This window comes from Heliangelus exortis, chromosome Z, assembly GCF_036169615.1.
Source record: "Heliangelus exortis chromosome Z, bHelExo1.hap1, whole genome shotgun sequence".
NCBI classification, from domain to species: Eukaryota; Metazoa; Chordata; class Aves; order Apodiformes; family Trochilidae; genus Heliangelus; species Heliangelus exortis.
In genome coordinates, this window is record NC_092454.1 from 72526723 (window position 1) to 72553454 (window position 26732).

Here is a 26732-nt window from a genome sequence, read left to right on the forward strand (position 1 = left end):
AGTTTGACAACCTTCCCTTGTTTTTTTTCTGCCTTTCCTTAACTCAGCTGGGAGGGAAACCAGCTCAGCCCCTGCTCCTGGGTCTCACCTTTCTGACTGTGCTCTCCTTCCTCCTCTTCTCACCTCTCTTCCCAGGCTCTCAGGATGCCCAGCAGAACCTCACACTGATCCCATTTTCCACCCTTCCCAGTGGGATGCCCCTCTCTTCCTCCTTCCCTTCCCAAACCCTCTACTTTCAAATCTCTTCCTTTATCATAGAATTATAGAATATCTTGGCCTGGAAGGGACCCATAAGGATCAACAAGTCCAGCACTCTGTTCCTTTCAGGAACTTTGTCTGGAGAAGAAAAAGCAAGCCCAGGGTATTTTCTAGCTCTGGATTCCTGTGTGTGTTCTTGCACTGGCTCTGGAGGAGCAGAGAGGCTGCTGGCAGAGGATGGGAGGGCACAGAAGGAGATGGTAGCCAGGTGGACACAAGCAAAGTGTCCCTCAGCACACAGAGGTAGGATGGCTTTCCAGAGGTGGCCAAGATGTGTCACTGCACAGGCAGAAAACAGCAGGCAAAACACTGACATCAGAACTTGACTCCTTCTTAGGTGGTTCTGGTAACTTGAGAAATAGAGGAATGCTTCCCCAGAATGGCTGCAAATATCCTAAGGTGAGCACAAACACATAATTTTTCTAATTCAGGAACAAATAAGCTACCTTGCTACACTGGCTCAAAGGGAAGTTTTGACCCTAGAGTTTGGCAGCTGAGAAAGGCAACAGAGGAGACCACAGAGAGCTCTCAGCTGCAGACAGCACTGCTGGAGTAATAAAGAGAAGAAAGAAAGAAAGAATTTGGGTGTACAACCAGAGCAGGATCCAAGTTATTGGAAAAAGTCTCTATGGAGACCTGAGATAATCACAAAAGCTGCTCTTCCTCATTAGCAGTTTCACAGCTGCACAGCTCATCCAAAATAGAATAAACCACCAAGAGTCCCTTCCTGCAGCCTCTCCTCACATCCCCAAAGCATGAAACTTCTCCTGGGGTCTTTTAGCAAGTGAAGACACATTGATGTCTGATTACACAGATCCTTTTTTTTTTGGTTTTGGAAGTACTGGCAAGGTGGAAATCACCACAGCTGGAAGCTACCAGTTATGGCACCAAAAATGACAGGCACCAACCAGAAACAGAAATGAATGAGCAATACATAAAGAGAAAAATATACATTACATATATTCTTAATGAAGTGCACACACACGGTGCAACTAAATGTTTACACAGCACAGTACTCTTTCTTCCATATATTTTTTAAAATCCATTTTTATGGTTCTTCAGGCCACAGGCCTTGTTTTGAAATGCCCCTGTTGGGCTGAGGCTTCATTGCCCAATGCCTCATTTGATTATTTATATCTTTGCACAGTTAAGAAATGAGACAAATTAGAAAAATTATCTCCTACTTTGTACTTACTCTGCCTGGGTGAAAACGCTACACAGCGTTTACTCTTACTTTAAGGAAAACAACTCTAATTTTACAGACAGGGATGGAAAAATTTCTTTTGGTCTTATTCCTTTTGCTTTATACGAGTAACCTTTTTTCCTACATGATTTCTAGGTGTGAAAGACACTATTAAAAATCATAAGGGTTTTGTTTTGGTCCTGCATCTATAGTTAACTAGTCAGTAGTTAATTTTGGAACCTTGCATGAAAATATCAAGAAAAGGGCTCTACAGATAAGGTTAAACACAGGTAAAACACCAGATCTAGTGACACACAATTGGTATTTTAGCATCTTCTCTGAATATTACAGGATTTTTACATGCTACAGGCAACAAACCACAGTAAAAACATGGATGGCTGCTTCTCCACCTTTTAGGGCATAAATAAAATCATCCATAAATTACATGAGTTTCCTAAAACTCTACTTAATTACTGTCCAGAACACTTCAACTTCATTGGTTAAATATTTATATATATACATCATCCAATATCTTACCTCAAGGCCACTACAATGAAGCTGTCTATAGCAAGGGACTGCAAATGGTTCAGCACCAAAGAACTGTCAGTGAGGTATAAAAATAGTCAAAAGTTTTGGTTTTGGTTTTTTGTTTTTTGTGGGTTTTTTTGGTAATATTTTTGGGTAACTTCATTCTGCATGACTATGTTTGAAGGATGCCACGTGGGGATGAGGCAGTGTGACACGAGTGAGTTATTCACCACACATTTGGATCACTCAAGACATGGCCTACAACTCATAGTTTGAGAAGTAGTAGAAAGTTACTAGAAAGCATAAAATTTAAAGAAAGCAACAGAAGAAATACAATCTGAAACAAAGGAGAGCATAAGAACAAGGTGAAAAAGAGGAGTAACATCAGTAAGTATAAAAATATGCTGAAGCAATAGATGTTTTGGAAAGTTGTGTGTACTCCTTATGTTTTAAAACTAATCAATCCATGCCTTTACAAAAATAAAGGTTCTGTCAAAAAACCCCAGCAGATAATTATATCACTTCTTTCATTCCTGTCACTTTACTACATACTACTCAGCAGTAGCACACAGTACTCATTATTTGTGAAATAACATTAAAATTGATGAGGTAAAACATCCTATATTGAATGAACCCCAATTATGAGAGATACTTTCCTTAATTTTCCTGAGTATAACTTCAGAACAGGTTGTGTCAAAAAGCACAGAAAATCAAATTTATGCATAGAGATTTTCCAACTACTTCTGTCTATACATAGGTTTAGCTATATGTCTCCATATGAATAACAACTTTGTCCCTAAGAATAAAAAAAGAAAGACAATTGGTTGAATTACTTCTACAGTGTATTTTTATACTTGAATATATTACTATTAGTTTTACAGAACTTCTTGAGCTGTGATAGCAATCTTTGAATACTTTAGTGGGTGGGCGGGTTTTGTTGTTTTTCTTTCTTCTGCACACCAGCACCATAAAGTTTTCATTCCCACCTCAAGCAGGAAAAAAAGTTTAAAAAAAAAAAAAAAAGAAAGAAAAAGAAAGAAAAAAAAAAAAAAAAAGAAAAAGAAAAGCAGAACAAGTTTTCTAGTAGCACAAAAAGGTAAAAAATAGTATGGAAATAATGATGGCTTTTTAAGCTCCAAATTGCAACATGAACAACAGAGAAGAAATTTATTGAAATACAACCTTGGTGTTCAGGTGAACCAGGAATTGGAGAGAATAAACAATTCTCATTTAAAAAAATAAAAAGTCTATTGTCTGCATGAATTCTCTGTCCTAAAATCTCTTTAAACCTCTCTCTCTGATTTTGGAATCTGTTTCAAAAGTGTTCTGAAGAGTGACTTTTGTGTTTCCTAGGTTTAAACAAATGAACCAGCAGAGCTAAATGTTTATTTCAGAGATGGAAGAACAGGGACATGTCCCATCTCCAGCCTGGGACAAGGATTTAACCTTTCCCTCTTGTAATTCCTTCCAGAAAGATGGACACATGTGGACACAGAAGCAAACACAGAGGAAGAGGAGATGGACTGTGGGTTGGCAGTGATGCATCCCTGCCAGTCCAGGCCCTTTTATTTCAGTTTCCATTTGGAAATGTTGGTGTCTGGGTGGAAATGTTGGTGTCTGGGTGCCCACACTCCAGTCACGGCCTTTAAGAGGCTTAATAAAATAAGTCAGTATCTCCTCAGCTCTTCCAAAAGCTGTAGCACCAGGGAGAATTAATTTCAGTCGTGATGACTGCGACATTTCTGGAGACAGCTCTATTTGCAGACACTGGAATACCATTTGTTCTGATTGTACCCTCTTCAAACACCAGGAAACAAAAGCTGATTTCTCTTGCTTTTCACTACCTCGTGAAGGCATGAACCCCACATATGCTGTAGAATTATTTCCAATGTCAGCTTCTTGTTTATTGTGCTTTCCACCCTATCTATTTTTCAGTATCTGATAAAGTTTCCCCGGGACCTTGCTACATCTTGATAAAGAGCTGTTTGCTGGCTGCCTCCTTGACACAAACTTTCTTATGTACATATTATCTCTATGCAAATACACCAAAAGGGCCCAAAACATATTTACAAGTTCCCCAGTATCACATTCAAACACGCACACAAAGCAAATGCATGTATGCACTCATATACATACAGCAACACAATGGAATTTCCATGGGGAAATGTGGAAGTTATTGTTGAAATGTCTGTCATCCATGTAAGAGAAAGAGAAATGAGCTGGGCATTAAATTTGCATACAGCCCCAAGCACAGAGGTTCCTGCATCTGTAGTGTTCCCCTGTTCCTGATGATGGGCATATCTGGCAAGGAGAGTCTGTCAGGATTAGCTCAGGAAAGAAACACCCCCGAGGAGGCAATTTGAAGACACACTGAGAATTTGCCTGAGCACATGAAAATAAACACGAAACCCACTGCAAACCCTGCACACTAAAAGTTACCACAAACACTACGCTGCACACCAGGGGATAATCTATTTCAGCTAATTAACACACAGCCACACACCACACTGTGAGAAGTGGTTGCCACTTAGGATTGATTTAGGTCCTGCATTGCTTAAATAGACTTGGAAAGAAAAGGTCTGCTTAAACACTGAGACAGAGGGGGATTAAAAAAAAAAAAAAAAAAAGGTTGATAAAAAGATAAAGTGGCTCAGATTTCACTTGGTGTGTCTAGCTTTCTAGTGATCAACAAGGCAACGTAAAGACATCACTACTTGTTTTATAGTAAATATCCAGAAGGTAGAAGCCTCTCCTTGATTTTAATGCTGCTTTTGGCAAAGTCAATACTAACACCCTCTGCTGCAAGACCAGGACTCTTCTTTTCCTTATGGGTAAACCTGTGTCAGTAGAGTGAATCTTTTAAAGACAATACTGGCTGCTGAGTTTGAAATTATTGTGACTTGAAATTTAGGTAGTAAACAGGTAGGCATTACACTGCATGTGACTTTATTTTAAAAATTTGCACGTTCAGTTTACGAAAACAGCTGGGCCTGAAACCACCTGGCACAAGAGAACGAAGTATTTCTCTTCCCTCCTCTTTTCCCACAACTCAATTCTCTTTTCCTTTCAACTTTTCTTGCTGTAAGACAAAGCACGATGCCATTTCCTCACCTCCACCTTCTTCACATATGCAAGAAGGGCTCTGCAGAGGGACCTGGAGAGACTGGAGAGTTGGGCTGATCCCAAGGGGATGAGGTTCAACACAACAACCCCATGGGGAGCTCCAGGCTGGGCACAGAGTGGCAGAAAGGGAGCTGGGAGTCTGGATTGCCAGGAAGCTGAAGAGGAGGCAGCAGTGTGCCCAGGTGGCCAAGAAGGCCAATGGCATCCTGGGCTGGCTCAGGAACAGCGTGGCCAGCAGGTCCAGGGAAGGGATTCTGCCCCTGTGCTCAGCCCTGGGGAGGCCACAGCTTGAGTCCTGTGTCCAGTTCTGGGCCCCTCAGCTCAGGAAGGAGCTTGAGGTGCTGGAGCAGGTCCAGAGAAGAGCAAGGAGGCTGGGAAGGGATCCAGCACAAGTCCTGTGAGGAAGGGCTGAGGGAGCTGGGGGTGTTGAGGCTGGAGAAGAGGAGGCTCAGGGGAGACCTCATCACTCTCTCCAACTCCCTGAAAGGAGGTTGGAGCCAGGGGGAGGTCGGGCTCTGCTCCCAGGCAATTCTCAGCAAGACAAGAGGGCATGGGCGTAAGCTCTGCCAGGGGAGGTTTAGGTTGGATATTAGGAAGAAATTCTCTACAGAGAGGGTGCTCAGCCATTGGAATGGGCTGCCCAGGGAAGGGGTGGATTCTCCATCCCTGGAGATATTTATGTCCCCCAGAGGGTCATATCCCCAGACATCTCCACGTGGTCCAACAGAAGAAGTCCACCTGGGATCTGACACTGAGGTTGCCTTCTTGCTGACACCATGGACAGGGCTTTGGGTTTACCCTCAAGCTTGAGACCCCAGCAACCCCTGCTACCTACCATGTGAGAATGTGAAACAAACCTGAGAATGACAATCCTCCTTAATTAAAAAGGGCATTCCAACACAAATATACAACCCTGAGGCAGAAAATTAGTTCCCTATGTCCAAAAACACCGCATTTCATAGCTCAGTAAGATGAAGCCTTAAATTGTCCAACCAGAGATGGAAAGCACTGGATAAATTATAAACCATCTGTCATAATTAACAGGCAAAAGGTGTGGAGCTCTGTCCCCACCACACATCATGCAGGGCTGCAGCTATTTGGCTTCTGCTTTGGAAAAGGGAACATTTACAGATGCTCATCACAAATCAGCACCTGGGTAAAGCCCAGCTGAGGCATGGGAGTTTGTGTTGGGGTAATGCCTGAGCAATGTGTATTTCCTGCTTCATAGTCCCTGTTTTCCAAAACTCTCACATCTGCAAGCAGCCTGGCAGTGAGGTGACAGATGATAGTTTCTATTTGCTAGGCAACTCTGAAGGTCCAACAGCAACCAGTGGGAAACTCAAGACATTAGGAGCTGGCCCATCATAATTAGCCACTCTGAATTTGAATTGATTGCCCAAGGACAGGAGGGGACCAAACTCTGATCTCCATATTTTATTTTCTCATATAGTTTCTCATATTTGGGGCCATCACCTGGTTTCACTGCCAGCTGTCTTTCACTTCATCTCCTTCTTTATGTAGTTCCTAACAACTATTGACAGAAGAGCTGCTCCTTCATCTTAAACAGTCTGAGAAAAGAACCTGGGCAACAGAATGAATGATGATTTGGTGGGTTACATCTAACAGTGTAGGGAGAGAAGTTTTATGGCAGTTTTATGTGGGAAGAGGAGTTTTATGGCAGACCTGTATGAAGGAGAACCTTCAGTATTCATCCCAGTAGGAGGAACAACTAAACTGAACTTTTTACTGGAAGGACTATCTGATCTTCCCAGTAAAAGGTAAGAAACATGAAGATGTTTCACATAATATCTCCATAAAGGGATGCAAGGTTTAGAAATGCAAAAAGCAACTGTGGAAAGGTTGTTTGGCTAATTACAACCTCATTAACTATGACTGTCCCTGAGTTACAAAGAGGGTGAGGATATTTCTGCACCTGCATATGTTCTGCAACTGTGTATGTTTTACTAATTCATAAGCTGTGTAGGAAACTCATTGATTGATCAAGAAATCAAATCTTGAAATCAAGACTCTCCATTTCACAGCAAGATGATTGCCCTGCTCTGTGTCAAGATATAGCATGGTAATAGTGTTGTCTGATTTTCTTTCAAAGACTTCAGGTCATTAAAAAGTTCAGTAAGTAGATTTTAAAGCATTTAAAGCTTTTAAAAACAGAAACATTTTAAAAAGCATTTTAAAGACAAGAACACAAGGTTTACTCATTTAACCATGAAGAACTGACTCAGCAAAAAGAAAAAAAAAAAAAAAAGAAAAAAAAAGGTCAAGGTTTCTTCGGTGGGATTGTATCTTGGCACCTCCAAGATGTACGTATGGTAACTTCTGCACAACCACCATGGATCAAAGGGACACTGGGAAGTAACTTCTTCACTGTAGTAACTTCTGAGAGCTGTGAGGTTTCCAAACAGCCCTGCTGGTTGTTTTTAAACAGCTGAATGTTTTACAGCAGGGGCTCCTAGCACATAATATTTCTCAATATGGATGGGTTACAAAAAAAATGAATCTGGTGTCCTTCCTCTTACGAAGGCACAGAGAACAGAAAGGCAAAAACCAGAGCAATGTTTACGTCCCATTACAACATACCACCAGCCCAAGATCAAAGATTTCAGGTCAGACAGAACTGGCATCTTCAGATCTCTCCTCTCAGACCCTGATTCCACTACTCTACAACTCCAGGCAACAGCACCCCAGCCCTTGGAAATGGAAATCCCTTTCCTAGCTGGGACACATGTGACAAAAAAATGCAGATGGTGATGGAGACCCAGGCACATCCCTCCCCAGGTCAGAAATCCAGAAAGCAGTGACTTCTGCATCCCATCTGCAGTGACCTGGGATGAGTGGAGGTGTCCCTGCTAAGGCATCTTCATCCCCCTAAGAGGAATGACATGGCCACCAGCCTTTCCCATCCAGTCAGCCCCAGGAACAAAATATTTGAAACTTGGTCAAAAAAGGTGCAATCCAAGACAGTTAAAGTCCTGATGCAAAAGCAGACTGACTGCTGAGGACAGAACCCAGGCCTCAGGTTTGTCGTGTCGTGCAGCAGAGTTGATGCCAGTAATCCCCCCTCCTACAACAGTGCTTCAGTGATGTTTCAGAAATTTCAGAAAGACAAATACATTAAAAGTAGGGCCACAATACCCAGTGTCTGCTTCGTGAAAGCTTGTGATTGCATTCCAGTCTTTTCCTTTGAAAATTTGATCTTGTGCCTTGACAGTGACAAATCGCCGGCTCCCCACTCTGTGGACCTTCCTGATAATAAAGGATATTCTTCCTCCAGAGAAGGAATATTTCAGGTAAACACATTCACATGGGCTGAGCCTGCCCTTTACTGAAAAAGAGTTTGATCTAATTGCTTCAATGCCATCATAGGACAGGATATTTAAATTACGTCAAACACTAAAAATTTTTCCTCAGGATACTGCTCACCATTACCTGTGAAATGCAAAGTTTACACCACTGTAATACCTTATGCACAACAAAAGCCAGGTAGGATTTATATTCTGATTAGCTTTTAAAATAATTATTTCACTTAAAAGAAACCCCAAAACCAAAACAACAAATAACAAGGTAGAAAAAATCAAAATTACACCACAGCTGTTTTAGCATAAGTTAATCACAAGGCATTTTTTGTACTTTCACTTAAGATTTTCTTTTAGATTTTCTTTAGAGAAATCCATTGTAGATAGGTGACTTTCTCTGCAATCTTTCTGTCACAGACCCTAACAGATTTCTACCTATTGCCATCTAACTGAGAAAAGTTAAAAAAGATAACTTATAGCATATCCTCCAGACAAGTAGTTAAATGTCTTCCTGTCATCTTTTGTGAAGCCTCATTTTTTTTTTCCCTAGCACCTGAGAAGAGAAATTCAGAGAATGCACAGGCTGTAGAGCATTAGCTTTTCCTTGCTACACAAATTGATACCTATGTATGACCCATATGACAAAAAAGTCTGACATGAGATTGTGCATTGATGTGAGGATGTAACAGACTGGGAAAAAAAAAACCAACAACATACATATTAAAATAATATTATTTTTTTTTTAAATTAATGCACAAATGGAGAAGCCTCTTTCCCTTGCACTAATTTTGGTTTTCCTTGTCTTGTGGATGTAAGGTTCAGTTTGACACAAGTCAGTCAGGATGGGGTGTTCCTCCCAGGCACCCTGATTCCCTCAGGGACCCCTGTGCTGGAAAATTACTCCCTTGTCTAAGGAGTTACAATAGGAGCACCACTTGCTGTGAACACAGATCCTTTTCTAACTTCTTGGCCACTGAGACAACAGATTGAGGCCTTCAAAAAACAAGTCAGCTTTTCTTGTTGACCAGGCAGAACTTGCCCAGGCAAAACAACCAATAAGAGATACGCTTTTTTTTTGTTTGTTTCTTTTTTTTTTTTTAACATTCTTGGGTTCCCGTGACAATTTGAAAATTTGAAAGATGAGCAGGTTTGCACTAAAAAAAAAAAAAAAATTAAAAAAAAATAAAAAACCAAAACCCCAACCCAGACAAAGAGTGGCTTGGTGTGTATGGGAATTCAATCTGTGCACCACAAAAATGCTTTACTATTCTAGCAAGGAAAGCTGGAAACTCCCATGCTGATAGCCCTGATCTTTTTTCTGCTGCTACAGTGAGTCAAAGGTTATTTCCCTCCCACCTGCACCTCACTCTGCTGCTCCTGATACACAACCAAGCATTCAGACAATACAATTAAAAACCAGTTTGTTCATGGGAGGCTCTCCCAGACGTTCAGTGCTCCCTTCTCAAATATCCCAGCCCAGCACACGGATAAAATCATTAACTTGTGCATTAACAAGAGCTTTCTATGGGCTCTTTTTCCTAAACCCTGCTCACTGGATCTCTGCAAAATTAAACCCAACCTCAGAGAGACAGAGTGAAACAGTTTTATTCAGCACACCCTGACCGTGGGCAAGGGTGATAACCAGATCTTCTTTGGTATCACCTCGTAGGAAGGAAATAATGAACTCAGAGATATTCTGCATTGAGTGACAGGAGAGCAACTCCAAAGGAAAAGCAGCTGTCATTTATTATTATTATAAGAGATGGTATGCTACTGCTGGCTTCTGGAAATGGAAGCAGTGATATTATGAAGCACATACTGGAGTAAAAAAAAAAAAAAAAAAAGTAAGAAAAAAGTTAAACTCTGAAGATAATTTGCAGAACAATTTTCTACCTGAACAGCCCTGTATTTAAAAAGAATACCTACATTCCTTTTTTTTTTCTTTTCTTTTTTTTTTTTTTTTTTTTCTTTTCCTTTCCTCTTTTTTTTTTTTTTTTTTTTTTTTTTTTGCTATTGCTTATTTCACAAGGTGAAAAATATCAAGTAACAGCAGCATGGGGTCTAGGGGCACCTCCCCAGTACTGACAGGAGGGTCAGAACCCTCCTGGGGTGACCTGGTCCTGCCCTGTGATGCTCTGATGGACCTTGAGTAAGTGTTGAGTAAGTGCTGGAACAAACCCACGAGGAGAAGGATGGAAAAGTCTGTTTACAGCTGTTGAGTAAAAGCTAAAAAGGACCAAGTGTGCCTTGTAATTTTCAGAAGAGAGATGAAACCATGAACCCGGGCATTTGTGCAGAAGAATTAATACCTGATGGGCAGTTTATTAAAGCAGTTAATGATGGGGGAAGGTGGTGCCTCCAAGGCTCCTCATCTGGAGGGATGTGGGAGATGCTTTGGAGAGGGGAGGGAGTCACAAGGCCAAAAAACTTCATGCCTCATCTTGAGGGTACTGTTTGGAGATCACAGAGTGTCATCAGAGTCTGGAAATTATGCAAATAGTCCCAGCTACACCGAGAGGTCTGCACAAGCAGAAGACTTCCCGACCTAAACAGTAATCGTCTCAAAAAAAGATGTGGGATTTTTTGTGTGAGGCAAGGGTGCTACCTACAGGCTCGAGTGGAGAATGACAGCCAGGGAGATCGGGAAAGTAAAATAAATAATCTTTTTATGAAGAAATAGCACAAAACGAGCATTATCACTAGATTAAATCCTTAATTTCGGGATAAAACCCCATACATTTTGCTGTACTGGTTTGCTTGATTGTTAGTATATTTATGGGGGTTTTTTATTTTTTACTTTTAGAATTTTTTTTAAGCCCATTACCCAAAGATTTTCAGTTAACCCAATCTAACCCTATATCCTACGATGATACTTCTATTTTTTTCTATTTTTCTATATTTACAGCATTTCCAGTATAATGAAAAAACAGGATTTATTTTTCAGTCAATAAAAATTAAATAAAGCCTACGCTCTTCTGACACATGTATTTCAGGCTGACAAGAAATTTTGCCCTTACCTATTGAGAAATCAGATTTGAGCATCACAATTAGTGCCTGGTCTTGTAACTACTGCTGCTCAGGAAGTATTTGCTACCATTAAATAAATTTCTATCTCACATCCCTTTTCTAACAAATGTGCTTTACAGTACAGCCATGCTGGGAATTGGTGGCAATAGCCTAAATATGTCAGTATTTCCAAATTTTTTTTTTTTTTTTTTTTTTTGAGATAATGAAGAGGTGCTCGTGAAGCTCCACTCATCTAGGTTTTTTTTCTCCCTTTATCTTCCACATGTTACCTCTTCCCTAAGCTGGTCAGGAACTGTAAATTTACTCCTGGGGACAGCCCTGCTGATTTGAATTGAACTTAATGATAGGAATGGACCAGCACAGCCTCAGTTTGTTAACTTTTCAGAACAAGGGTCCCCGTGGTGTCCCCAGCACCCTGCAGGATGCATCCCTGCAGACCACAGGAGCAGCAGGACCAGCAGCATCCTCCTCCTGCATTTAGGATCAGATCAGATTCATGCAAGCCATGAAATTCAGAAGTAATACATATTATGGATTATTAAAAAAAAAAAATTATTACAGTCCTCCTTCCTTTTTATATAAATATATATATATATTTTTTTTTTTTTTTTCGGGGAGGAACAGTTTTGCAAGTAGTATCAAAACAGAAAAAAAATAAATTAGATTATTAAAGGCATTTTATACCACATAACAGTGTGGTAACTGTGCCTGTTTTCCCCTCCAGATACAGAATTCAGCACTCTTGTATTTAAAGTCTGTGTTTTTATACCCACAGTGAGGCAAGGACATCACCCTGTCACAAGTACAATCAGATACATTTTATTATCACTGCAGTGCTATGAAAGGGGGAATTTAGAAAAGAGTCTTTTTTTTGTTAATTTGTCTGAGTCCTGTGAATACTTTTTAGGGAGTAAATGCTGGGATTTTTTTTTTTTCTTTTTAAATCAAATAAAGGTGATATCCAAGAGTAATATTCTGATGAGCTGAAAATAAACTATTTATATTAGAATACCAGTTGAACAAAAGTCCCAGCTTAAAGCACTTTTCTGAAACAGCTGGAATACACTACTAATTCCAGTTGGTTCTAAAAATATTATTAAAAAGAAAATAACACAATAAAAGGTTTGGTTAAAAAGAAAAAAAAAAAAACAACAAACCTCATAGATGAATTACCATGTATGCTACAGAATGAAATAAGTATTCATCAATAATACATAACTTTTGCTTTATTCTTAAGCAACTGAAATATCTCTTCAGGATAAAATGTATTGATCCTATTAAAACTATTATTCATTTGAAATTCAAAGGATTTTGCCAAATACTCAGTTACTCATGATTTTCAAAAAAATATTCTAAACTAGTGTACCAAGATGTACAAGATATTTCTTATGTCTAGAGATAATATTTATTTTTAGAAATTTTGAAAAAAAAAATTTGTTTACATTACATTAATGACATCCTACATACATTGATACAATTACATCACAATTAAATTAGATCAATTCTATTTTAATTAAGAAGATAACCTTGAATCATTTTTTTTTAATAGAAATGTCTCACTATAATTGAACTGTTCAAAGGACATTTAAATGAACGTTGAAGAGGGAAGGAACCACACAAGCTGTAACAGTATATTCATAACAAATTTCTTCTGAAATTAATATTTAATTAATTTTAAAATACTCAGTGCCTCCTATACAGCTGTCTGTAAATTATTTTAAGTTGCCTTTCCCACTGATTGAACTTACTCCTATTTCATTCAGTGTTCCCAAATGCTCTGTGAGCACACTTAGGGGAAGCAGTCATGAGTTTCTGGAGAAACATTGGTAAAGGGAAAAGTTCCTTTCTCATTAGGCTAAATAAATTTTAAAACATATGCTCCCATCTTCTTACTACTTATTTGTCCATGCCAAACTAACAAAAAAAAAAAAAAAAACCCCCAAACAAAACCACCTCATTTTGGTGCCTTCTAATATTTAAAATTAGAATATAGGATTTTTTTTTCCCCAGATTTCCTCAATCCACAACCAATTCCAAAAAGCAGGGATGCCACATTTGCTACCACCACCACGAGCTGGATGGTAGAAGGAAAACAAATGGCTTGTTGCTTATTGTAAAAATATTTCTGGTAAGAAAAAAAAAAAAAATCAATCATCTACATGCAAATAGTGTTCTTAATTTTGATGCATGCATATGCAAAACTTGCATTTCCAACTTTTAAAACTTAAATGATATTACATTAATCATTACTGACTGCTAATGTGAAATAATTCTAGTTAAACACTATTACTCTGCTCTAGTGCTGACTTTAATTTCTTCTTTGCTTTGCTGTAACATTATTTTTCAATAAATTCCTATCAGGAGAGCTACTACAACTTTTTCTCTTTGTACTTTTCCATGAAATGTTCACAAAGTTCTTCAGAACAACAACCACACTTAGGAAATGAAATAAAAAAGCATTTCCTTTATGAATGCTCGATGACCTCTGACATAATTCACTATTTAGAAACCCATAAAACAATAGGTAACAAATATATGACTCACAAATTATCAATTATGAAAAAACAATCTGGGGTAGAATGCTACACTAATGCAAAAAGATGGATCACTTGTCATAAACCAATAAAGCTTTTGTTTGTGAATCCAATATCTCATTTCTTTCCTTCGTGTCGGGAAACTTAAAATGAATTTAAAAAAAAAAAAACCACGAAACAAAAACGAACTGCATTAACTTAAAAAAAAAATGCAACCACCATAAAGGTGAACAACGAAAACAACCTCCCCAGGAAATAATCAGTCTTTTTTTAATTATTATTATTATTTTTATTTATGTTGTGGGGCTTTTGTTTTTTTTAAACAGATATTTTATATTCAATCACCACCCCTAAAACCCCACGGGCTGCATCCATCCCAGAGGGAGGGGACAGCCCTGCACCCCAGAGATGTGCTGGGGTCTTGTTTCTTACCATCCAGGTTTAAAGGGGTCTCAGGCAGGTGCCCTATTTGTCACTGCCAGGCAGACAACAGGATTTAATTATTCCACACAACTGCATTTCCGAGCACAGACAGCCTGTGCTAAAGCACTCCTCCTGCAGAAGGATTCTTCAGGGTTTGGGGTTTACTCCAGGGAGGGGAATACTTGGGGTTTTTAATAGGAGATGTGTGAGAAAGCACGGATGCCTGCAGGAAATAAAATAAATACCAGCCTGGGGGTACCACAGTGCAGTGTCATCACCTACCAAAAAAAAAAAATAAATCCCCTGGCTGGTGATGCAGCAGAGAATTGATTCCACTTGCAGACTGGCAAGTGACAGGGATGCTTGCATCCAGAGATAAATGGGATGAGCTCCCTTTCCACACAGGGACCACAAACTCCAAAACCTGTGAAACCAGTGCTCATGGCACAGTGTCGGGAGACACAAACCAGCAGGGATGCCACTGACAGGGTTATTTGTGAGAGGATTTGCTGCAGCTCCCCTTCCAGTTTAATTTGTGAATTTTCTCATTATTTCCACCTTTTGCTCCCCCACCATCTACAGCCAGAACCTCTGGGTCAGTTTTGGTCTGCTCCACCAGAGAAGAACCTGGTTTAGAGCACCACCAGCTACGGCTCTGCGCTGCCTCTGCACTGTGAGAAACAGCTGAATTATTCAATTAAAATAATTTAATTTAAATTAGGCACATTAGACATCATAAGGAGGGGAGCAGAAGGGTGAGGGCAGTGATCCGGAGGCGATGGAGCATGCCAAGCAGAGATTCCCAGGTTCAGATCCTGGGGTCAGACACACACTCCCTGCTCCCAGCTTCATCTGGGAGTGTGCCTGGAGGTGGCTGCCTCTGCTTTTGGGAGAATGGGGTAGTCAGGGGGCTGGGGGGGTGGGGTGGGATTAACTACATTGTCACTCACTAATGACAGCTGACGGATAATTGGAAAACACATTAAGTTCTTAGCTGCAGCTTTGCTGGATCAAACTCCTACAACTGGGTTGGAATTCTTTTTTTCTATTAAAAAACCCAAAAAAACAAAAAAAAAAACCCCAAAAAACCCAACAACAAAAAAAACCCCACAACATATTAAAAAAAAAAACAAAAAACAAACCAGGAAAAAAGGAAGAAACCAAAAAAAAAAAAAAAAGCATATAAAAGCATGCATCTTAATCAGGACGTAAGGCAGTGAACAAGGGCACAGCCTTAGAAATGAACTTGTATGAAATAAAATATCTGACTTGGGGCAGCTTCCACTGGCAAGGGTTTTCTAAGTTTTCCTACGCATAAAACACAGTGGTCCTGAACAATTAATGTTATTTCTCCTTACCAAACTCTGACAATCAAGAATCAAGCAAGACAGGGGGAACTTTATTAAGGCATTTTGACACCATATTCTGCCAAACAAGTGGAACTTGGGAATGGCAGGGCTCTGCTACATTTACTGTGGGAATGGAAAAAGAAAATAAACCCTGCAGATAAAGATCTGAGGAGCCTTTACCATAACCATGCACTGGGTAGGTAAAATACATATATTTACTTTGTAATTTTGCCATATCCTCGACAAGGCACAGAAACCTTGTTTCTGCAACACCACTTTTAAAGCAAATTCAAACCAGATGGTTAATGGTAAGGCTGGAACGATTTTTTTTCTTTTTTTTTTTTTTTTTTTTTTTTTAACCTCTGACTCTGATAAGGCTTTCAGAAATCTAATGGTCACCCAACCCTTTTATGGCTTTTACAAACCCTGACTTCAAGCCTCCTCCCCCACGCAGCACCGACCCTCCTTGCACCCGCGCGGTACCAAGTTACAGATAAAGTTACAGCAAATTTGTTTTCTCAAAAAAGCAGTGAGGCCTAATATCCCTGGAGTAACAACAGCCTTGTCTCTCATTCAGAACAAGAACTGGAATAATTTTCCCTCAGAAACAAACGCTTCTCCCCGCAACAATAGAGCTGTTCTTGCAGGGCTGAATGGGACAGGGCTCAGCTTGCAGGAGCTCAGGTGGAGGGAAGCAGCCCAAGCTGTGGTGGGTCCCTCCATCCTGCTCCTCCATCCATGAGATGGGCTGGTGGAATTATCAAAATATGTGAAGAAATACTCTGGGGGTGAGTCAGTAATTTAAAGAGGTGTATCTTGTTCATAGGGATGGAATTCAGGTAGCTAAAAAAATAAAGCGAAAAAAAAAAAAAAAACCCAAAAAAACCCCACCCCGAAACAAACCTGAAGCAGCCCTGCAACAAAGCAAAAATGTCTTAAAAGGTCAAAAAACACACAGCCATCACCCCAAGTGATTTCTGTATGTGAAAGGAATACTGACATCATAACAACCTACCAGCACACTACAGCTATTTTGCAAACGCTCTAGCTAATAGACTGTGATGAATAAATAACATTTTAATGTGTTTTACAGGAGTTGCAACCAGGGAATATTAATACCCAGTATTAAAAAAAACATCCAGATCGATGTGAATCTGCAGTGCCATGAAGATGGTGACATAATACAGACACAGAGCTCAAAGAAAGGATTTCATTAGTTACCTCTTCCTTAAAATAAAACACTTCAAAACGTTCCCATGTTTAGTTGATACAATGCAGTGATGCTATTCCTAAAAAAGGAAAATCAGGCAGATTTAGGGAATAAGTACTAAGTGTTGTTAATGTGGCCTTAGACTGTTAATCATTGTCTTGGGAAAATTATATTGTGTTTTATATACTAATACTATGACATTTTTATTAACTCATAATCCCTCTGCTAACAGTGGTGCTTTAAGCAAGTCATAATTAAGATGGCAGCAAATATTAAAAATGCTGACTTTTAAATTTCTCTGCTACATTAAAGGGATACAGAATCTACTGGTTGGTGCTGAGTCTTCTTTAAGGGAAAATAGAAGGAAAAATACTATATACAAAGCAGAAAATACTCTTTTTATAGAGGAAAAAACCCAGCCGTAAATAAGCATTAGCAGTATCCCTTACAGGACTCACTCATCTTCAAAGCAATTAACTGATTTTAATTATTAAAAATACACTTTTCCTGAAAATTGAAGAAACTGTCATTGAAAATGGAATTTCAAATATGTACACCTGTGCCTTCTGGTCTGAGATAAGAAAGAGATTTTCCTTCTCCCTCATAAATGACACAGACCTCTAGAGAGACAGAGCAAGAACAGAAATATCACACAAGCTGACTTGATTAAGATGAAAATAGTCCAGAAAGGAGCATCTCAAGCTAAACAGACACCAGGCACCTGAATAGTTGAAGAGTGAAGAGAAATATAAGGAAATAGAGAAACCTCATGCATTAGTCCTGCCAGGGCTACTATTAAAGTAGGAGATTTACCTTTAGCTTAACATGTTTAACCCTCAAGTTATGATTTACAGGAGACACACTGGCTGCAGAGAATCAGAGACATGCATTAATATTGCTTTTATACATATATATACTTTTAGTCACAGTTCTCCCAGGCACACAGCTCCACTTCCTATAGCAGCGAATGAAAAAAAAAAAAAAAAAAAAAAAAAAAAGAAAAAAACCCCTATACCGAAGAAAATTAATTTTATTCATTTTTGAGCACATTTCTTTGCTACCTTTTCATTTTTTTAAATGGGGTTAGGAAGTGTCTGTCTCTGTTCATTAATGAGCAGTGTCTACTTACAGAGGCCAGTCAATTAGAACTGGGATAGAGGCACCTCTATTCACAGCTCCTCTACTGATGCTGAGAGAGAATCCTGGCTCCTATTCAGCTGCTGCTGCATGCTAATTGCCCAAGAAGTTCCAGTTGCTTAATACCAGTTTTAACAGATACTCTGCAGTCCTAACAATAGTTGAGAGAGCAGTGGTCAGTCTCAAATAAATGAGTAAATTTTGCCAATTTTTTTTTTTTTTTTTTTTTTTTTTTTTTTCCCCAACAAAACCAGTAGCTTCTTCTCTATTTGTATTTCTGGAAAGGTCCAAATGCAAAAGTTCTGCCAGGCAGTTGCAAACCTGCCCAGTATCATCTCCAGCCATTTGGCTTACACTTGCTGATTTTTGCTTTTTCTCTTCAGCAACAATTTTGGTCACAGCATTTTTTATCTCTAGTGGACAAGTTCAGTATTTATTCTGGAGTAAGTAAAATCCACCAGTTTCACTAAAATAAAGAGTGCTTTGAAACTATGACTCTTTGTTTATTCCAATGGCATCAACAGGTTTTGTTTTATAAACACATGCTATTTTTAAATTTTGAAAATGAAATAAACTAAAAAAAAAACCCCAAACCCAACCCTTTTTATATCAAACAAATGGCTATGAGGTTTATAGGCTTTTTATTTCAAGGTCAACTGAAATTCTCTTTTCATGCAGAAGCTAAAGACTCAGGTATGACACCTGGTGAAAAATTAACATACAACGCACACTGAGAATGCTTCAAGTATTAAAAAACTATTTATACAACATTATTTCTTACATTGGTACTCAACTACAAAGGATCCCCAAGGCAGTCTTTTGCTCCTTTTTATATTGCTGCAACCAGTACTAAGCTGTGGTGCAAGATGGGCCACTGCAATGACCCAGCCCTCACCAGCACCATGGGTAAGGCTACAGGAGGATTTTCTGCACAAATTTACAGCCATCAGCTTGGCCTTTAACTGAGAAATTTAAGCAAAAATTCTGCCTGAGTGGTGATGTGGCCAATGCAGCCCTGTTCCTGAGACCTGCAGCCACTGCCTCAGGACAAGGCCCAGAGGAAAAGCACATGGAAAAGCAGATCAGGGCAAAATAATAATAATTTTTCTGAAAACACCGAAAAAAAAAAAAAAAAAAGGATTTAATCCTTTTCCTAATGGAAAACACCCTGGGTAGAAGAGATGCTTACACCGACTAGCTGATAAAATAAAAATTACATTATTAATGTGCTGCATAGCTTGTGCCTAAGTTAAAGGAAACATGAAAAAAGCAAATCCAACCACTTGTAAACTTCTGTAGGCTCTTGTAACCTCACTCTAGAGCTGCTTGTCCACTTGAAACAAAGGAGGTCTGCTCAGTACACAAAGTGACACATAATCCCAAGCAAAGGACAGCTTCTAGTGCTCCTCCTGTGTCACACTTTGTCACAAGGAAGTTTCCCTAATTGCAAAAATAAGAAGCTTTGCTAGTGCAGTTTTAACTGTTCACCTCCTTCACAAGACCTTCCTCCACAAATCCTGATGGGCTTTAGATGAAAATGAAGTTTCTTGCTGTATTTTCCACCTCACACTGAGGAGGAAGGGAAAGAGACCAAAAGAAAGGGGACAGTAAAGTGATTTTTTCACTTCAGTTTGCTACTGTCCTGAGGAGAACAGACTAATAATTTTTTTTCTCCCTGACAGTTCTGCTGGTTTTGGTATCATCATCATCACAAGCAGCATCACCACCCACCAGTTATTCCTAGTGGGAAAAAAGATTTCAAACTCTGTTCCAAACCAGACTTTTTTGGGATGGGAAAACAAAAAAGTAGGATAAAGCTATGTGTGGCAGACAGTCCACCTTGAGGAAAGAGGAAAAAAAAACCTACCCATCTAACTCTTGCAGAGGTTTCTTAAAGGGTGGTTTTCTTTTGATGCCTTATTTACAAAATCAATAAACCCAACTACTGTTACACATTTAGCATGTTTAAGAGACACAAAATACATCCTAAGCCTCTTTTATATAAATGGTCAGGATCTCACATTTTGCAAACAAAAATGTAATTATAAAACTGGATGTTAAACAATATAAGCAGGAGAAATATTTTCACGATGCACATTTGAAGCATCAGGCAGTTACCCCCAGTGTTTTCACCCCAGTAGAATCCAATATAATGAAAATTACTTGTTTTTTTCCTAAATTCTTCCACAGACGCCTCCAGTACCACCTTCCAGCTACACACCTACTAAACAAGTGACTACTCTGTAGGGATAAGCACACTAAAGATTCCTCAGGGAGACTCAGGAGGAAACTGACAGCTTCATTTCTGAACAGGCTGCCTCCCTAAACCTTTCAGACAGTGAATTTTCAAAAGCTTTGAAACATGGCTTTTCTACTTGCTTTTTCTTGGGCATTTCTCACTAAGACACAACTTCCCTAGCTACTGCCTCTTTCTTTGCTGCACTGCAGTTTTTTTGCAAACCATTGCACTATATTATTTTAACTATTGAACAATCAGTGTGGCCCACTGTGGTCTTTCCACTTCAAGGTGAACCATTACAATACCTGCTGCTGCTAAAATAAAAAAGTCAAAAAACCCTCTGTCACATGATTTTATAATGTGTGGGTTCTCATATGGCTCATAACTAAAAGATGACAAAAAAGTAAGGTGCAGTACTGAAGCAATTAAAGTTTAAATGGCCAAGATTTCCTGCAGTGACCATGGAGCAGCAGCTTGGGGAAGGCAGTGATGAGAAGCCACACAAACACTTTCTCCTTAGACATCACTGCCTTAGGAGGAAATTTTAGCTCCTTTTTAGAACTTTTTGGGCAACTTTACAGCTGTAGTTAACTTCTGTAATTTATGATCAACTACATCTTGGTGCATCAGACGTTTCGGTTCATCAAACTCAAACAGCATTCTAAAAGCTTTGACAACCAATAATTACAGTGCAAAGGTGGAAGTTTTCTAAGCAGGGAGAAAAGGAAATGAGAAGAATGGTCTGATAGTGAAGGGAAAATTCCAAGACCAAGACCTATCATACCAATGCTCTACTCTTCTCTTTGATTCCTGTGTGAGGAATCATGAAGCCTGTTTACCTATGTTGGTTAATTACAAGGGAAGTGTTTTCCCACACTGCAAGGGTGTTTTTCAGATTTAAAACTTTCAGATTATGAAGAACTCAGAATGGAACCTAGGTAAACATCTAAAACAGATATGCAGGTAAAATAAACACAACAAAGGGAGCACTTGAAGTGCTGAAGGGTAGAGGTGGTGTCATTTCAGGCACCCTGGGGTGAGTAACCCAATCACCTGGATGGTGATGGCAGAAATGACACAGATGCTAAATGACACACATGCCCTCCTGGACAAGCAGCTGGGCAGCACACAGGATGCTCCAGATCACCAAAAAGGGCACCAAGGCTGTGCCTAGGCCATGAAACACTTTGGTGTAGCAAGTATGCATTCACCCTAGGAAGGGAGCAGAGGGAAATTTATGTTTTAAAAACCACAAAGTCCTACAAGGCAATTTTTAAGCATGTCAATATTGTCCATTCTTTTCTTGTATCAGATTCACAAACCCACAAAGCATCAGACCCAAGATGTGGATGATACCACCACATATTTCCATACCAGGAATGCCACCGTTGCTATAATTAAGGACAGAGGGATTTTTTTTTTAAAATCACTGCTAGAACTCATTGTGTTCTTTATGCATAAACAGATAAGGGATCCTGGTGGAAAAATATATGTATCTCACTTTGTAAAACCTGGCACACAGTATAGCCCAGTGTTGCAGCAAGCTCACGTCCCACTATTTTTGCAGCAATCTTGCACTATTTCTGCTGGTCTATAGAAAAACAGGGTTGAGAAAGTAGATTTTAAATCAAGCTTTCTTTTTGCCTCTTTTACTTCGGAAAAAAAGAACGAAAAACCAAACCAAAAACAAAAAAGAAAAAAAAACCCACCCCCAAAAAAACCCCAAACCAACCAACCAAAGATGACAGAAAATTGAAAGACTCTTGCCCATGTGTGCAACCTGCATCAGAAATTAATCTTGTACCTGGCCTTGCCACTACCATGCCACTCTACCTCTGCAAATCTGTCTTATGAGAACAGGCAGTCTGGACAGCAGTAAGGCTCCTTGGAAAGGCTTTTTTTTTTTGCTTTTTTTTTTTTTTTTTTTTTTTTTAAGGCTACTAGGAGCTTTGCAGCTTCACTTCTTTCAATTTCAAATTCCAGGCAACAGGTTGCAAGGACACTCTGGTGGTTCACCACACCCAGGTCCAGTGAAAAAAGCAATTTGAAGGCATTTATATGTTATATGCTCAATAAGGGTCTCAATAATTGCAGAATTTATGAGCTCTTAAATGTATCTGCAAAAATCTGATGCTCCAGCAATTACAGTGTGGAAGAAAGGGAAAATATTTAGTAACATGAGTGATGGCACCCTCTCCAGTCTCTCTCAAAGAAGTCTCTGTCCTTCAGCTTTGTGTGAAAGCTGCTTCTGAAATACACAGTAGTGATCATTTCCCTTTTTAATAAGCAGAAGCTGAGCAAGTTGACAAAATTACCTCACTGCCTCATTTCCTGATAGGGACCAACTCTTTTTTCTTCTGTTTCCTCCTCAGTTTCAATTAATTAGCATGACACCACCATAGCTAAATGGTGTATGTGCAAGGGAACTAGCACTTAATCAGAGGCTGGGGACACTGTTATGTCATTTTCAACCATGAATTGTGTAAGGCTGGAAGACAAAGTGAAGGTGAGTTAGAGCTGACAAATGGCTGGGATGGAGAGCAAGTCATTTTATCAATATTTCAGTCCCTAAGAAAGAAAAGTATTTTCTGTGTGCTTGCATGCACAGCTATTGAGAGAGTCAGGGGTGTAACAAGAGGAATAGGAAAACGTTCATAGAAATCTGTAATTTGAGGGCATGGTGAAAAGTGTGTGTGTGAGTCTGTGAGGGAACTCAGCTTCCAGATGAGAAAGGAAACAAGTTTATTTTATGAGCAACAGTTAAATGCTCAAGCAGGCCATTAAAGTGCTTTACTGAGGCCATTTTGGGATACCAAACACTTTGAACATTATAAATTCCCCCATACTTCATGCTCAATGTTCCTCTAAGTAAAATATGTGGATCCCTTTAGTTACTCAGTTATGAATTGTACTTTAAAGGCAAGGGGACATTTTTGATAATGCACATCTTAAACTTTTCATTAAACTACCAAATTTAAATTCTACCTTTTTGTGCACTCTGACATTTTTATCTGGCATTTTCATTAATTTTGCGACATACATAAATGTAGCTGAAATGTTAACTGATCAATACTTTGTCTCTCTCATGTAGCACTAGAGCAAAGCTCCCCAAGGACCATACAGCAGTACAGAAATTAAATGTGTAAAATATCAAATGTTAATGTTAAACACAGCAGCACTTACTGTATAACGACTGAAAAGGCTAAAAGAATTCCAAATGGACACATGGTAGCACAAATTATCTACAATCACATTTAAAGATTAAAGTTTGTCCTGTAAAATAATTCATTGACTCATGTTGAAGTGTGTCCTTTTACTGATAGCTCAGTTGTCCAATTATTTTCGTGCTCATTATAGTGAGAAATGACAGTACTGAAAAAAAAAAAAAAAAAAAAAAGAGTGTACACTTTCCCCAACCCACCTCCCCCCCAACCCCTGGCACCCACTGACATCTTCAAGAACACAAATGTCTGGTCAAGAAGATGATGGAAATCAGGCCAAATTTAATAGACATTTCATTGCCCACAGTAAAAAAACTCATCCACTTTTGCACTGTCTACAGTAAAGTTCTTCTGCTTGAAGCATACCACATTAATTATAGAAATAAAATATGCGTATGAAAATAACTGCTAAATAATCCAAAGGTGTGTTTGAAATGCAGAAAATCGTGGATTTCCTCTCTACATTCTCTGTTCTTTTCTGTTGCATTTAGGTGCTTAAGAAGCATAAACAGAAAAATGTAACATACTATTGATCTGCCTCAAAACATAACAGGGATACATGAAGTACAATAAAGCTTGTTCTGGAACTGAAACATTAATTTAATATTTTTGCTATGCTGCCTTTATTTAATAGGAAATTAACAGGGGGAGAGACTATCAGATCTTCCAGTAGTTGAAATCTAGAGTCATATTCTAGCCAGACCAACCTATGTTTCATGAGCTATTTACAAACACCTCTAAAGATCTAAAAAAACCCCAGTTAAATAATATATCACAGTTACAATATCATTAAAACATTTAAAAATAAATGGAAGTAGCAATTAATCTCTATCTGTGAATTACCAGGGCACAGGAAAAAAGGAAAAAAAAAAAAAAAAAAGTCAAAACCTTCAGTTGTTCAGCCAAAGTCCTCAGTGAAGGTGATGACCTTATGAAATTCCACAGAAACAGATAAAATATTGCTTAGCTGACAAAATCTATAATCTAGAAGACTGAAACCATATGCTGAGGGGTTTTTTTTTCTAGGTTTTTGTACTTCCAGGTACAGCATGGGAAAACACCAGTCATTGAGCACTTGTGCCCTGAGACAGATTTGAAAAAGAACCATCCTGAACCTTTAATAAATGATTCCTCCCCTGGTGTTCCCAAATAATGTGATGGTTTGAGAGCACTGAATTCTGGAGTACAAATATAATCAGCAAGGCCCTCCAATTACATGTTCCAGTCTCAACAATTAACCCTGAGAGATGGAAGAATCTTCATTAGCAGTGGCCCCACCAGAAAGTGAAGACAGAGGGTGAAGGAGAAGAGAAAGGTGCCTGTAATTCTAACACCCAGAACTTTGGGCAATGGGAGACCTGAAAAACCAACCCTCTTCTGTGGTTAGTTTAAGTGGTTAGTTAGAAATGGTTAGTTTAAAAGCTTACATTATTTATTAGTCTGCCTACAGAGCTGGAACCCTCCAGAACAGCCTATTTCTCATATCCTTCCTGGCACTGACATTTCACTGTGACATTCTCCAACCTCTGGGAGGCAACTTCAGGAGGAGATATGATTTGTATAATAGTGAAGAGATGAAAATGATAAAAGTATCATTTTCAAAGTACAGCTTTTTTTTATGGAATCTATTACATTCCAGTGTAACCTTAGTGCAAGCATAATTCAGCACTACACGTGCAAGTGAGCCACTATCAAGATTTTCCAAGGGCCTATGATAGCCATGAAACTCCAGAAACCACCTAAATTCAAAGCTTTCTAAGTTCGGGTAGATTTGACTTGACTAACAAAAAATTTATCAGTGTTTTGCCCAACTGAGGGATGGTGAATACTAAATACACCATGAATACTAAAGAAAAACTAAGAAAAACAGGCTTTGAGATATATATAAATACATATATGGGAAAATATATACATACATGAACATTTCTAGTGCAACACACTATAACTACAGTAATGAAAAACTCACTACAGACTTCTCTGCTCAAATTCTGCATCTCATGTATTTCCAAAGAAATTATTTCCTTTGCCCCAAAGAACAGGATGTCTTTCCCATTTCCCTTTCTCCCTCTTGTAATGGGTGTTCCACACACATATTAAAATCAGACCTGGATATACAAATTTTTTTAAGGGGAGCACCAAAAGCAATGTGACCACTTAGGTTTTCTGTAGAAATCTGCAGTTTCCCACAGGGTTTTGATAATTTTAAGCTGAAATAATGACAGGTCAGCTTCCTCAGCATATGCAGATTTTTGCACACAGTTACTAGAGATATGAGTAGGAGCATAAAAACCTTCAGGGTTTGAACAGGAAATCACTTTGTACAAACTGAGACAAGCTAGAAGAAACTTCCTGCAAACAACCCGATTTAGGGACACTCAGAAGTACCACATTTTATTGCTCCAATGTTTGATTTCTCCAACCATGAGACACCTGAGCTTCAGGCACCCCAGCTAGGTGCCTGAATTGTCACCACTGTCACCATTCTCCCTCTGTACTTAGTCAATATCAGACCCACTCCCTGCTCACAGTTAGGATGGAGAGCCCCAAAAATTCAGTATTTCAGCCCACCCAGTAAATTCAGATGTCCCAGAGAGTGTGCCTCTGCATACATTTTTATTCCTGCTGAGAGTTAAGCTAAGAACAACCCCAAGACTGGCCTTGTTTGTAGCTCATATGGGGTTTTTTTTAAATAAAAAGATACTCATCTAGGAAAGACAATCTAATGTATTATCATGGCTGGAATTTTCCAACTCAACAGGAGGATAAAGATAAATGAAGCTAATATTTATGGAGAAATAGCATTTTCATTTAAATCACTGAAAGTTATTTCACTAAGAAGTGAGCTATGAGCAGATCCTGATGTCTGAAAGGTACCAGTTTGTCTGCTCTGATGGTTTTAAAGCAGGGTGGGTTTTGCTTGTCATTTTTTGCCTTGGTTTAGTTTGTTTTTTTTTTTCATGATGAACACAAAATCATAGTAAGGAAGCAACTATTCTGATCAAGATCTTTGCACTTCTAAAAAAGCTACAGGTGTAATAAATATTTAGATGTGGAGGACAAAATACCACTGATTCTCTATTCATGATATGTAAATTCATTCACAAAATACTCAAGTTTTAAAGTAAATATGCAATGTACAAGTGGGCTGGAAAAAATCCAACAGAAATAATGTGTGAGAAGCTCAAC

At 38.9% G+C, this 26732-nt stretch overlaps 1 protein-coding gene across 1 annotated transcript in view; it reads right to left on the reverse strand.

Annotated features, from left to right (window-relative positions):
* The window catches only part of MCTP1 (multiple C2 and transmembrane domain containing 1), a 288956-nt gene that overhangs the window by 69508 nt on the left and 192716 nt on the right, over positions 1–26732 (reverse strand).